This window comes from Mustelus asterias, chromosome 14 (assembly GCF_964213995.1).
Source record: "Mustelus asterias chromosome 14, sMusAst1.hap1.1, whole genome shotgun sequence".
Lineage (NCBI taxonomy): Eukaryota > Metazoa > Chordata > Chondrichthyes > Carcharhiniformes > Triakidae > Mustelus > Mustelus asterias.
The window spans coordinates 45,992,357-46,007,133 of NC_135814.1; the positions used below are offsets into that span (position 1 = coordinate 45,992,357).

Genomic DNA, 14,777 nt, shown 5'->3' on the forward strand with positions numbered 1-14,777 from the left:
TGGGATTGTGGTTGGTACAGACTCAATGGGCCGAATGACCACCTCCTGGTACTGTAGGGATTCTATGATGTGCCATTAAATATTATTTGTTTCATAAAGCAGACTTTTCATTTATATTTGAACATTTCCTAGTAATTAAAATACTGCATATGGTGTTAAATGACCAGGCACTGAAAATGCACTAATTATGGTCCTTGTTCTTACCAGAGAAAAGAAGATTGAGAGGCAGTATAATTGTTTTTTTTAAACTGATGAAATTATAATACAATTGAATGATACTTTGGATTGTGAATTTGATGCCAATACAGAATTAACCAATCATAACATTGAGAATAAGAATTTAATTTCCAACGGCAGAGAAAAATCATCGATCCAGCAAAACTCTTATCTTAAGCAGTTAATGGTGGCCATTAAAACTTTTTTAAAAATCCGATACAGGCATCTTATTAGGAACAAGATAAGGGTTACAATGATGAATACAGTAGGAGTGGTTTAATGTTAGTGTGGAACGTGATTGTTCCAGCGGTAGTGGAATGTTTATTGTGCAAACTAGAAGATTAGATTTATAAAGTCTACTAATAATTGTTCAGTAATTTTATCTCAATTGATGTTGATGTTGTTGTCTACATGGACTTTAGCAAGGCCTTTGAGAAGGTACCGCATGGTAGGTTGTTGCATAAGGTTAAATTTCACGGGATCCAGGATGAGGTAGCTAAATGGATACAAACTTGGCTTGATGACAGAAGCCAAGAGTGGTTGTAGAGGGTTGTTTTTCAAACTGGAGGCCTGTGACCAGCGGTGTGCCTCGGGGACCGGTGCTGAGTCCACTGTTATTTGTCATTTATATGAATGATTTGGATGATAATATAGGAGGCATGGTTAGTAAGTTTGCAGATGACACCAAGATTGGTGGCATAGTGGACAGTGAAGAAGGTTATCTAGGATTGCAACGGGATCTTGATCAATTGGGCCAGTGGGTTGACGAATGGCAGATGGAGTTTAATTTAGATAAGTGCAAGGTGATGCATTTTGGTAGATTGAACTAGGGCAAGACGTACCCAGTTAATGGTAGGGCATTGGGGAGAGTTACAGAACAAAGAGACCTAGGGGTACAGGTTCATAGCTTCTTGAAAGTGGAGTCACAGGTGGACAGAGTGGTGAAGAAGGCATTCGGCATGCTATGTTTTATTGGTCAGAACATTGAATACAGGAGTTGGGACGTCTTGTTGAAGTTGTACAAGACATTGGTAAGGCCACACTTGGAATATTGTGTACAGTTCAGGTCACCCTATTTTCAAAAGGATATTATTAAACTAGAAAGAGTGCAGAAAAGATTTACTAGGATGCTACCGGGACTTGATGGTTTGAGTTATAAGGAGATGTTGGATAGACTGGGAGTTTTTTCTCTGGAGCGTAGGAGGCTGAGGGGTGATCTTATAGAGGTCTATAAAATAATGAGGGGCATAGATCAGCTAGATAGTCAATATCTTTTCCCAAAGGTCGGGGAGTCTAAAACTAGACGACATAGATTTAAGGGGAGAGATACAAAAGGGTCCAGAGGGGCAATCTTTACACACACAGGGTGATGAGTGTCTGGAACAAGCTGCCAGAGATAGTAGTAGAGGCGGGTACAATTTTGTCTTTTAAAAAGCATTTAGATAGTTACATGGGTATGTTGGGTATAGAGGGATATGGGCCAAATGGGGGCAATTGGGACTAGCTTAGGGGTTTTTAAAAAAAAAAGGTGGCATGGACAAGTTGGGTCGAAGGGCCTGTTTCCATGCTGTAAACCTCAATGACAATGACTCTAAAATTAATTCAGTAATTTAAGTGACTTTGAATTATCAAGAGTAGACTGTTTCAAGGGGAATTATTTGATTTAGTTTTGATAAGGAGAAATTTTGCCAACTTTCCTAGAAAATTCCACGGATTCACCGCTTCTCCACTGCTTACCTCTAAATGGCCTACCCATACCCCATTTAACTTGGTGATACAGTGGCATCATTACTATTTATATACTTCAATGCAATGCCCAAGTCTTATTTACATTATAAGGAAATGAAATTGCTCGCAAATCAAGTCCTTAGGTGGGATTTTTTCCCCTTTCCACAGCGTGTTTCGCGGCTGTGGGGGATGGCACGCCGCTTGCTGGCGGCAGGATCTTATGGTCCCACCGTCGGTCAGCAGGTTTCCCATTGAACGTACCCCTCACCACCGGGAAACCCGCAGTGGGAGTGCGCCGTCTGTGGGACCATTGGATCCTGCTGGCCTGAACAGCAGCAATATTTCAGTGCTAGAGTTTTACAGCACAGAAAGGAGCTCTTTGGCCCATTGTGTCTTCACCAGCTATCAGGCACCTCTCTCTTCTAATCACGAACTCCAGCACTACACAAGTATGTTGAAATATTTTTTGTGTGTAACAGCTGATCATTCATTTGTAATGCAATGATTTTGTAAAACAAATAGGGCACTGGACTGTGTCTGCTGGACTATCCATTAAAAAAACTGAAACACGCCATTTTGTTCCTGTAGAAGACTTTGGTTATACCTCACTTGGAATGCTAGATCGAGCTTTATAATGCATGTTTTTGTTTTCAATGAATGGTGATCTGGAGGTTTTGGAAAATATTTCAGAGAAGAGCCCCTAGAATGATTCCTAGTCTAAAACGCCTTTGCTCCCAGATGAACTTAAAAATACTTGATCTGTTTTGTTCTGACCTGGAATGCTCTGCTGAAGGCATTGTGGGAGTAGAATCAATAGTAACATTCAAAGGAGAATTGGATAAATATTTGAAGGGCAGAAGATTTATGAGGTAAGAAAAGGTGTTATTTGAATGGCTCCTTTAAAAAGCTGGCGCAAGCACAGTGGGCCAAATGGCTGCCTTCTGTGCTGTATTAGCCCATAGTTTAGAAACTTGATGGAGGTCTATTTAAACAAAAGGTGGAAGTGGCTAAGTTGTGACGAGGAGTATGATGTGGCCGGGTGTTGCCATGTGCTGAAGGTTGGCTAAGTGGTAACCTTGCTGTGAATTTCAGTACTACACTGTACTTGACCAGTGCCTTGATTAAATAAACTTGGACTCTCAAAAACTAAGCCATGTTTAAATGTTTGTGCTCAATAAGCAATGGGAGACATTTCTGGATCTGACTGGCTCCCATCCCACTTTCCAAATTATCCGATTTGCCAGCACTGGCTAACCTCCAGTGACAGTGGGGAAAGCATTTTTTTTGTAAAATGTTCTGAACTTGGCTGCCTTAAAAAGTTGATGGTTAACCAACCATGATTGCTGCCTTATGCAATTTAATAAGGCTGCTTACAGCAAAGGGAGAAACCAGCAGACTTTGAAATGGGCACAACCTATTTTTCTTCACGCTATGCTGAATGTCTTCACTTAAATACCCCAAACTCAAACATGGTTAGCACTGTTACCCCACAGCGCCAGGGACCAGGGTTCAATTCCAGCCTTGGGTGACTGTCAGTGTGGAGTTTGCATGTTCTTTCCGTATCTGCGTGGGTTTCCTTCAGGTGCTCTGGTTTCCTCCCACAGTCCAAAGATGTTCAGGTTAGGTTGATTGGCCATGCTAAATTGTCCCTTGGTGTCAGAGGGATTTGTAGGGTAAATGCGTGGGGTTACAGAGATAGGGCCTACAGGGATATGGCCTCAGTGGAATTATTGTCGGTGCTGGCTCGATGGGCTGAATGGCCTTCTACACTCTAGGGATTCTATGATTGTGACAGTCTTTTGTGTATGTAATTCTAAGAATCGTGAATCAGTTCTTTCTGCAGTACCCATTGTGAACTACTTTCCAGTATTCCCCAGGTTCCTTTATAAACCTAAGGAAATTTCTATTCGACACCTGCCCCTTCCTCATTCTGAAACATGGTTATGTACATTCTATCTGATTCATGTATTCTCCTTAGTTTTCAATCATTTTTTTCTTCTTGACAGGGCATTTAATGGTGTTTTATCTGTGATTTTCATTCTTATCAGTGTGAGTACGCCCTGCAAATATTGATTCTTTTTTTGCCCTTGGAGAAACTCTTTATAACTTCCGTAAGTCTGCAAAGGGAAACGTTGCTATTATGGCACAAAACCATTTGGAAAATGCTGGAAAATCAAAAATACAGAAAGTTGACTTTGTGGATTTAGCCGTGAGAGATTATGGCCACAATGAATATAAATTAATCTTACAAAGTCTTTCATCGCTGGAAAATCCGATTTTCAGCGTTCTGGGGGGAAAATCATAGTTCAATGGCTAAATCTCTTCAATTTCTGGCAGTCTTTTAACATTTCTGATTATAAAACAGCATGCAGTCTCACTGGGCTCAAAGACCTTTGTGTTGTATTATTCCATGTTTAATTCAATTAGAATGCACAGAATCCCTGCAGTGCAGAAGGAGGCCATTTGGCCCATCAAGCCTGCACCAACTCTCCGAAAGTGCATCTTACCCAGGCCCTCCCACCCTCACCCTATCCCCATTAACTCACATATTTACCATGGCTAACCCACCTAACCTACACATCTTTGGACATTAAGGGACAATTTAGGATGGCCAATCCACCTAATCTGCACATCTTTGGACACTATGGGGCAATTTAGGATGGCCAATTCACCTAACCTGCACATATTTGGACACTAAGGGACAATCAATATTCTTTGCAATACTTTGTTTTGATTGGAAATCCTTAACTTGATTCTAACTCAGCAAACATTTGTGGTGGGCAGTGGCAAAGTGGTCATCCCGAGGCCCAGGCTAATGCTGTGGGGAAATGGAATCCCACCATGGCAGCTGGTGAAATCCAAATTCAATTAGTAAATCTGACAGCTAGTCTCAGTAATGAACGATGATCGATTTGTTGTTTAAAAACTCAGCTTGGTTCACTAATTTCCTTTAGGGAAGGAAATGTGCCGTCCTTACCTTGTCTGGCCTACATATGTCTCCCGACCCACAGCAACGTGGTTGACTCTTAATTGCCCTCTGAAATGTACTAGTAAGCGATTCGGTTCAAGGAAAACTAGGGGTGGGTAACAAATGCTGCATATGGCCAAATGAAACTAGACTCTAGGTTTTTTTATCCTTTCAGGGGATGTGGGCATCACAGGCTGTGCAAGCACTTGTTACCTGTCCCAAAATTGCCCATGAACTGAGTGGCTTGCAAGGCCATTTCAAAGGGCAGTTGTTTGCTGTGGTGTTCCTGGGTCTGAGAGAAGAGTAGCTCAGATTTGAGCTGTCAGTTCATTTCAGTGAATCAGCCAAGGTAATGTCTATTGGTTTCTTGTTTTCTGTTCAGCATTGTTTGCAATAGCGGAGAAGCAGAGGGGCGAGTTCATGGAACTCATAAGTGCCACCAGGAATGGAAGAGTATAGTAACTATTGTAACTAACAATACAGTTTACAAATCATTGCAGAATAAGTTGCTAAATGTAGAGTATGGCAGCTGAAACTGTTAAATAAAACATTGTCAAAAAAGACAGCCATTGTAGCTTTGTAGTTGGATGAATTTTGCAATTATTTTGTCCCATCATCAGATAATGTTTACAACATTTGCAGCCAAAATTTCTGTTGGATTGTGAATGAAACTATTGCCAAGAAATAATGTTGTTTGTCTTGGTTAGTGCTATTCTTGCTTCCATATCTCAAGATCGAGGATTCAAAACCACTGCAAACTGAAGCATACAATCTAGTTCGACACTTTCATTTAGTAACACTGCATTGCCTTTTGGGTGGCGTGCTGAAACAAAGTGGCAATTGTCTGTTTGAGCCAAAATAAAAGGTCCCAAAGCACTATTTTGAGAAGCAGAGGGATTTTTGTGTAAAAACTGAAGATGCCAGAATAGATGAGCAGGCAGGGTTAAGATGTCTGATCTATGATCCTTCTCTTTATGGATGTTCAGTCCCCTGATGCCAGTCTTTCTCAAACTGGGGTCCCATGGAGATTTTCCACGGGGTATGCAGAACAGTCGGGCAGTTCGCAAATGAGGGGCTGAGTTGGAGGTGGGACTGGAGTGTGGCTGTCACATGTAGTGCAGAGCGGGCTGGCTGTTGTACCATGGAGGGCAGTGAGTATAAAGTAGCGGGAAGAGCAGCAGGGAGACCACGATAGACGTGCCGTTACCAAGGTTGGTAATGAGGGCCAGGTGAGTTTTGTCTGTTTCCAAGGGGCTTTCTTTTAGATAGTTTATACTGCAAAGTCAAAGGACTACAAAATATGCTTACGTCTACTAATGTCCTCCAAATAAAAGATGTCATTGTGGGGACCTACACGGCTCTGAAACCGAATAGGCTCTTGATCCCATTTGCTGTTAGTAGAATTTTGTCATGTGTAAAACTGACAGCAGCATTTTCTTATGTACTGGCAAATGTAATGCATTTGTTCTAAAGTGCTGCATAAATGCACATTTTTGTTCACATTTGCTGTAACATCTTTAAAGTTTAAGTTGATTTTTTTTGCAGCTTATTTGATATAAATATTCCACGGATCACTGGTCATGCAGCTCATGGTAGGTTGGATGTACAGTTTAGAATAAAATGGGGCATGATCCCATATTGGTGTCTTAGATAAGAGAAAATAAGGGGGAGCGTGTGTCCATAATTGTCTTCTGTCCTTATTCTTTTGTACTGTCAAAGTAACCATCTGAAATTATTTCTGATTTAAAGAAATACATTAAATTTACAAAACTCCTCCGATAGGGTGGCACGATGGCACAGTGGTCAGCACTGCTGCCTCACAGCTTCAGGGGCTCCGGGTTTGATTCCCGGCTTGGGTCACTGTCTGTGTGGAGTTTGCATGTTCTCCCCGTGTCTGCATGGGTTTCCTCTGTGTGCTCCGGTTTCCTCCCACAGTCCAAACATGTGCAGGATCGGCCATGCTAAATTCTCCTTTAGTGTACCCGAACAGGCGCCAGTGTGTGGCGACTAGGGGATTTTCACAATAACTTCATTGCAGTGTGAATGTAAGCCTACTTGTGACTAATAAATAAATAAACTTTATTGATTCCTATCTGAAACCCGTTAGCGGTTGTATATTGTTTGTTGCCCCAAAGCTCGTTGTATTTTAATCCTTTTGGGATTTGAAACTTATTTTACTTTTCAAGTGTTATTCGTGTTAACATAAGCTGTGGAGAGAAGTAAATGCACATTTTCCTCCTCTTTTCTTGCAGCTTGGAATTGAGAGGTAACCCAAAACCTGAAACCTAGGTAAGTTAGTGGATTTGTTTTATTTAATACCCTGTCTGTCTCCGAGATAGCAGTAGATTCAATTTACTTTTTTGTTGTTGACTATAGCTCTTTTAGCTTACAAAAGTCTCCAGAGTATTGGTTTAAAAAAGACTGGAGCCAGTTTGTGGTCTTCGTGGGAATGTGGTGTCCCTGTGTGTGATTAATTTTGAGTTACAAGTTGATCTTGTGCAACAAAAGAGATGGGTGATTTCAGAACTGCTTTTTAAAAGCTTTGACAGTGTAACATTTTGTGTGTGTTCAGTTCCATGTAGGAATAATTGTTGTCATTTAGGAAGTTGGAAAGAGGTTCTTTCGGGGGGGTTAAGAAACTGCAACCTTGGCTCAAAATATGCATTGTATTTTGAACTGGTTTCTTCAATGGTGGAAGATTACAATTAGCTGATGGCCTTTTGTTCTGGTGCATGTTAGGTGCAGTGGTGTTTGGTATCTTTCATGGAGCAGTTGGATCGAAGTGCATTTTGTCGAAAGAAAAATGATTGTTTACTGGACGACAAGTGAAAACAAGGTGTTTTGCTGATGGTAATATTTTTAAAAAGCACCTAAATGAAAAGTGGTTAATATGCGAATTGAAAGTATCTCCTAGAGTATAATTATCAAGTGATTCATCAGTTTTTCTGCTTATTTACAAAGGAGATTTAAGTTGGTTTTATGACAGTTTTTTTTGAGAGATGTTGAAGAAAGATAGAAGGCAGTGGAAAATGAGATTGCAGGGTGATGGTTCTGTCTTGAGCTGCGGGACAGGGTAGATTATTTTAGGTTTTTTTTGCAGTCTTGCACAAATATAATACCATTTGAGATTAATTGATTCTGATCATATCTACTGTTGTACAAGGAAGAAACACTGAGGGTGGCAATAACACGGAATGTAATCTGAGTGGGGGGATTCAATATCCATTATCAGGATTATCTTGGTAGCACCACTATTGACCCAGCTGGCTGACCATGGGGCGGCACGGTAGCACAGTGGTTAGCACTGCTGCTTCACAGCTCCAGGGACCTGGGTTCGGTTCCCGGCTCGGGTCACTGTCTGTGTGGAGTTTGCACATTCTCCTCGTGTCTGCGTGGGTTTCCTCCGGGTGCTCCGGTTTCCTCCCACAGTCCAAAGATGTGCGGGTTAGGTTGATTGGCCATGCTAAAATTGCCCCTTAGTGTCCTGAGATGCATAGATTGGAGAGATTAGCGGGTAAAATATGTAGGGATATGGGGGTAGGGCCTGGGTGGGATTGTGGTCGGTGCAGACTCGATGGGCCGAATGGCCTCTTTCTGTGCTGTAGTGTTTCTATGATTCTATGATTCTATGAATCCTGAAGGACAGAATTGCTAGATTGGGCCTGTGACAGGTGGTGAGGAGCCAAAAAGAGGAAAAACCCACTTGACCTCATCCTCACCAATCCACTGTCACAGATGCATCTGTCAAAGCCATTATTGGTGGGAGTGATCACCGCTCAGACCTTTTGGATATGATGGCCTGCCCGTCTTCACATTGAGGAAGCCTTCCATATTGTATGCCACTATATAGGACAGATCAAGCAACTCAAAACTGGGCATTCATGAGATGCTGTGAGCCATTAGCAGCAAAATTGTATAAAACTGCAACTTGTAAGCCCAGCATAATCCTCACTTTACCAATACCATCAAGATGGGAGAACAGCCCTGGTTCAATGAAGAGTGCAGGAGGACATGCCAGGACCAACACCAGGCATACCTAAAAATGCTGTGTCAACCTGGAGAAGCTACAACACAGCACTACTTGTATATGAAACAGTGGAGGCAGCATGTGATAGAGCATTAAAAAAAACAAAACCAACAGATCAGATTGAAGCTCTGCAGTATTACCACATTCCATTGCGAATAGTGATGGACAATTAAACAACTAACTGGAGGAAAGTCCATAAATAGCCCCAACCTCAATGATTGTGGAGCCTAGAACATGCGTCCAAATTGTGGAGATGCCGGCATTAGACTGGGGTAGGCACAGTAAGAAGTCTCTCAACACCAGGTTAAAGTCCAACGGGATTCACCTGATGAAAGGGCAGCGCTCCGAAAGCTTGTGCTACCAAATAAACCTGTTGGAATTTAACCTGGTGTTGTGAGACTTCTTAGTGAGCATCCAAAAGACAAGGCTGAAGCATTTGCAATGATTTTCAGCCAGTGCCGAGTGGATGATCTATTGCAGCCTCCTCTGGAGGTCCTCAGCATCACAGACCTTCTGCTTCATCATTGACCTTCCTTCCCCACCACAACAATCGTGAGGGCAGAAGTGTGGATGTTTACAGAGGATTGCACATACAGATGATTGCACAATGTTCAGTACCATCCGTGAGTCCTCAGGTACTGAAGCAGTCCATGTCCATATGCAGCAAGACTTGGACAATATTCAGGGTTCAGCTGAAAGCTGACAAGTAACATTCACAGCAAGCAATGACCATCTCCAACAAGAGAGAATCTGACCATCTCCCAATGAAATTCAATGGCATTACCATCACTGAATCTCCACTATCAACATCCTGGGGATTACCATTGACTAGTAACTGAACTGGACCAGCCCTGCGAATACTGTGGCTACAAGAGCAGGTAATAGGCTGGGAATTCTGCTGTGAGTAACTCACTTCCTAACTCCACAATGCCTGTCCACCATTCACGAGGCAGAAGTGCGATGGAATATTCCCCAATTGTCTGGGTGACAGCTCCAACACCACAGGAAGCTCAACAGCACCCCACTCCTGACATTTTCCTTTTGGCAGCATGGTGGCACCGTGGTTAGCACTGCTGCCTCACAGTGCCAGGGACCTGGGTTCAAATCCCAGCTTGGGTCACTGATGTGCGGAGTCTGCACATTTTCCCTGTGTCTGCGTGGGTTTCCTTTGGGTGCTCTGGTTTCCTCCCACATCCTCCCGAAAGATGTGTTGGTTAGGTGCATTGGCATACTAAATTCTCCTTCAGTGTACCCAAACAGGTGCCGGAATGTGGCAACTAGGGGATTTTCACAGCAACTTCATTGCAAGCCTACTTGTGACACTAATAAATAAACTTAAAGCAGCAAGGTCAAAGCATCGTGCTTGACTGGCCCGCCATCGACCACTCAACGTTCACTTCCCACGGACCACAGTAGTGTATGTCATCTACAAGATGAACTGCAGCAACTCACCAAGGCTCCTTTGACAGCACCTTCCAAACACTCAACCTCTACCACCTAGAAGGACATGTGAATACCACCACCTGCAAGTTCTGCTCCAAGCCACTCACCATCCTGACTTGGAACTATATTGCCATTCCTTCGCTATCACTGGGTCAGAATCCTGGAATGTCCTTCCCAACAGCACTGTGTGTACCAACACTACATTGACTGTAATGATTTAAGAAGGTCGCTCACCACTTTCTCAAGGGCAATTAGTGACGGGCAATGAATACTGGCCTAGTCAGTGATGCCCACATCCTGTAAAAGAAAAGTTTCACTGTGGTGTGAAATAAAGAGGATTGCAGTTTGAACCAAACTTATAGCAAGGTGAAGCAAACTCATTTTTCAATCTTTTGCAGGTAACTATGTCCAGAAAATGGACGTTTCTTGTCCCAATCAGAAATAAGTGATAGAATTATAGAGCAGTGTGAATCAGCTCCTGACCACTTGTGGGAACAGAAAGCATCTGTGGCAGATATCAATTTGATTGTAAATCCCATTGGGCTACTTCTAAGATGACAAAGTAGAGTTGAAATTTGTCACCTGCACACTGCTTAGAAATGGTTTTCGTGGCAATGAAAGTAGCATGTTGCTGGCTTATGTAAATGTTTCTGGGGTAAAATCCTTAATAACATTTCCTGTTACCTGCCTGCTATTCCTCTCAATCTCTTGTGAAATATCTGCATTCCTTTATTCTTTCAGGACATGAGTGTCACTGATGAGGCCAGCATTTGTTGCTTAATCCTAATTGCCCTTGAACCGAGAGGCTTGATTTCAGAGGACTGAGTCAACCACATTGCCACATGTAGGACAGACCAGTTAAAGACAGCAGATTTCCTCCCCTAAAGGACATTATGCAACCAGATAGGTTTTTATGACCGTTTTGGCTACCGTTACTGAGACTAGCATTCAGTTCCAGATTTTATTAATTGAATTGAAATTCCACATTCAGCCTGGGCCCCTGGATAACTAGTTCCCACGCACTACAGTCATCTCCCAATGGCCATAGATCACTAGTACATGCTTTTTTTTCCCACAATCACACATCAAGAACTAGGCTGTGCCTGTATTTTCAACTAATTGGGTGTTCGGTTATCTACTTGCAATGCAAAATGTGGCATCATTTGCTTTTTTAAAGATTGTGCATATTTTTCATCCTTTGAGAAAGGAGCTCTGAATAAAATTTTCCGATTGCTTTTTCAGTGCAATTGGACATTAAAAATGTTTTTGGGTCATTAAATAGCTTAAGTGGAATATGAAAACATTGTGGGATTTTTATTGACATGTTGGAGACTAAATTCTTTGCTTCCATTCATTTTTCCCAAAAAATTACAAACCACTGGCCATGAATGCAGAAAAGATTTACTAGGATGCTACCGGGACTTGATGGTTTGAGTTATAAGGAGAGGCTGGATAGACTGGGACTTTTTTCTCTGGAGCGTAGGAGGCTGAGGGTTGGTCTTAGAGGTCTATCAAATAATGAGGGGCATAGATCAGCTAGATAGTCAATATCTTTTCCCAAAGGTAGGGGTGTCTAAAACTAGAGGGCATAGGTTTAAGGTGAGAGGGGAGAGATACAAAAGTGTCCAGAGGGGCAATTTTTTCACAGAGGGTGGTGAGTGTTTGGAACAAGCTGCCAGAGGTAGTAGTAGAGGCCGGTACAATTTTGTCTTTTAAAAAGCATTTAGACAGTTACATGGGTAAGATGGGTATAGAAGGATATGGACCAAATGCGGTCAATTGAGATTAGCTTCGGGGCTTTTTTAAAAAAAAGGGCGGCATGGACAAGTTGGGTTGAAGGGCCTGTTTCCATGCTGTAAACTTCAATGATTCTATGAATATGCTTTTTCTATTGTGTAAATTTTGTAGGTTTTACATACTGATGTATCATTATTGGCTGAACTTTTTTGAACCGTGTCATACTATAGCAACTAAAAGTTGAAGATCCTGGAAATATTCAACAGGTCTGACAACATCTGTGAAGGAAGTTGGTGACCTTTCATCAGAATTCATTGCTGACAATAATACTGATGTAAGTTCCATCAACCTCAAAGATCCCCACTGGCACTAATCACATATGGATAGGGTCGAATTTTAATCCTGTATTTTTTAAGAGAAATGTTTAACTCTATAACCCGACCCAATGATCCTATCAGAACAACATGGGAGGAAAGCACAATACATACTCCTGTAATGATTTATATAGCTGCTGGTAGCCTCTGCAGGGGCTGAGAGCCATCTGTGCCATAGGGCCCAAGAGATGCCGACGGTCCTTGTCCCGTGCCAATTCTCTTCTGCTTCTTCCTTTTATTGTGTGCTGCCACTTCCTTCAAGAGATGGCAGAATGCCAGTGTTTTTGTAGTGCTGTATTTGGGGAATGTGCCTGGAGGCAAAAGTGGGTGTGAGGCTGGCAGCTTTGGTAGGTGTGTGTGTGTGAAAAGAAGTATCTGGGTATTAGGTGTGAATATTGAGTGTTGGAGTATTGCTGGGTGAATGATGGGCCTGTGCATTGACCAGCATGAACTTGTAGTAATGTGGTGGGTAAGGAGATGCTGTATGAGGATGTCGTCGCTGACATTGATCACCCATTGTGCGGTCATGGGAATTTTTACGACATTACTGCTGGGTCCCCTTACCCTTTCGTTGAAAATTAATGTATCTAGAGGGTCCCCCTGGAATTTCTTCTACTGTCCACCTTCACTACAAATGCCTCCAGCATTGCATCGTCCACCTGAAACCCGCTGTCAGACCTGATGTTTCCATTACTATTTTTAACTTGCAGCAATATTATTTGGTGCAGTTTCCCTTTTAAGAGGGACAGGCTGCCTTTAGGAGCAGAAGACCGTGAGCAGAATGCTGCTCAGCCCTTGCAGAGGCAATCAGCAGCACTTCAGACAACTGACCCTATGCTACAGTTATGGTAACAGTGACAGCATTGAATGTAGGTGCTGCCCACCTCCAATATTACTGTAACAGGCCATACGGCATGACCCCTGTGCCTGAAAAACTGGACACGGTAATTTTGGTTGTTGGCATTTATACTGCTTGACCTACTTACTTATCCCTGTCCCTGTTCAAAGACCCTTTTTAAAAAATCTACAAATTCATCATCACATTAGAAATGTAAAATATCAAAGCTGCCCTGGGGATACCAGTTTCCTGAAAATCGAATCAAAAGAATGTTGTTTGTTCTTAGTTTTTCTGCAGATTTGGCATTAGATACTCTACTATCCTTTGATCTTTTTATCTGTTGAGTTTGTTTTCTCCTGCTTTATTGCTGGAGTGTTATTGTGGGAGGGGGTTGGGGAAGAGAGACTTTTGCAGTCAAATTCACTCAGCTCAGAAAGCTCTAGAGAGCTTGGCAAGGAAAAGAAAATAATAGAGCATGAGCTAGAGAGCACAACTGAACTGGGACATCATTCCATATTAGGATATAGAAACCAGAATGAGTGGAGGGAGAGAACAAAGCAAGAGGAAGAAAAAATCTCCCTTGGGCTCCTGTGGTCTGCTGTCCTGGAAATGTTTCAAGTGGGTGATACCAGAATGCAAACGTTCCTGTTTTAGATTCCTGCTGGCAGAATGTGTTTGAGAAGAGAGCTGGAGTTTGGTTTTTTTTTTGACTGAATAGGGAAAGTGTTTAATGCTGCTTAAGGTGAAATCTGATCCATCTCAATATATTGTGTACTTCAAAATGTTGTGCAGTACACTGTCGACTCCATTGGCTGACTCTGTTCCTGCCTCTGCTGATCTGCTAACATCACCAGCCGTGCTTTTTCTTGATTATTCCAATGCTTTCCTCCACTCCCCATATACTTGGGCTCATCCATAACCCAGCTGCTCATTTTATCCTAACTTGCACCGAGGCTCATTCACCCATGTCTCCTTCAGGCCTGCGTTCTGTTTTGATGTGTGGTTAAGTCCTAGAGTTTTGGGGATTATCTGTTCTCCAAAAGAACGCAGCTCGAGTCTGTAGTTTCCGAAAACCATTGCACTTTATTTACGGCAAATATTTATACATTTGCACCTCTACAGTTATACAAAGCATTGGTGAGACCGCATCTCGAATACTGTGTGCAGTTTTGATCTCCTTATTTAAGGAAGGATGTAATGGCTTTAGAGGCAGCTCAGAGGGGGTTGACTAGATTGATACCTGGAATGAATGGGTTGTCTTATGAGGAAACGTTGGACATACTGGGTTTATTTCCAGTGGAGTTTAGAGGAATGAGGGGTGACTTGATTGAAGGATGTAAGATCCTGAATGGCATTGACAAGGTGGATGTGGAAAGGATGTTTCCTCTTGTGGGTGAGGCCAGAACTAGGGGGCACTGTTTTAAAATTAGAGGTCACCTTTATAGG

The 14,777-nt window shown here is 42.3% G+C and overlaps 1 protein-coding gene across 6 annotated transcripts in view; it reads left to right on the plus strand.

Moving 5' to 3' along the window:
- The window catches only part of LOC144503644 (activin receptor type-1-like), a 93,214-nt gene that overhangs the window by 14,631 nt on the left and 63,806 nt on the right, over nucleotides 1-14,777 (plus strand). For 2 of the 6 annotated variants that reach the window (XM_078228323.1, XM_078228324.1), the window contains exon 2: nucleotides 7,165-7,201. The exons of 2 other annotated variants lie outside the window; for them this stretch is intronic. The gene's annotated coding sequence lies outside the window, so the exon portion shown is untranslated. Of the gene's footprint in view, nucleotides 1-6,457; nucleotides 6,505-7,164; nucleotides 7,202-12,349; nucleotides 12,454-14,777 lie in introns of all 6 variants that reach the window. 2 more of the 6 variants (XM_078228327.1, XM_078228326.1) reach the window with 2 other exon arrangements.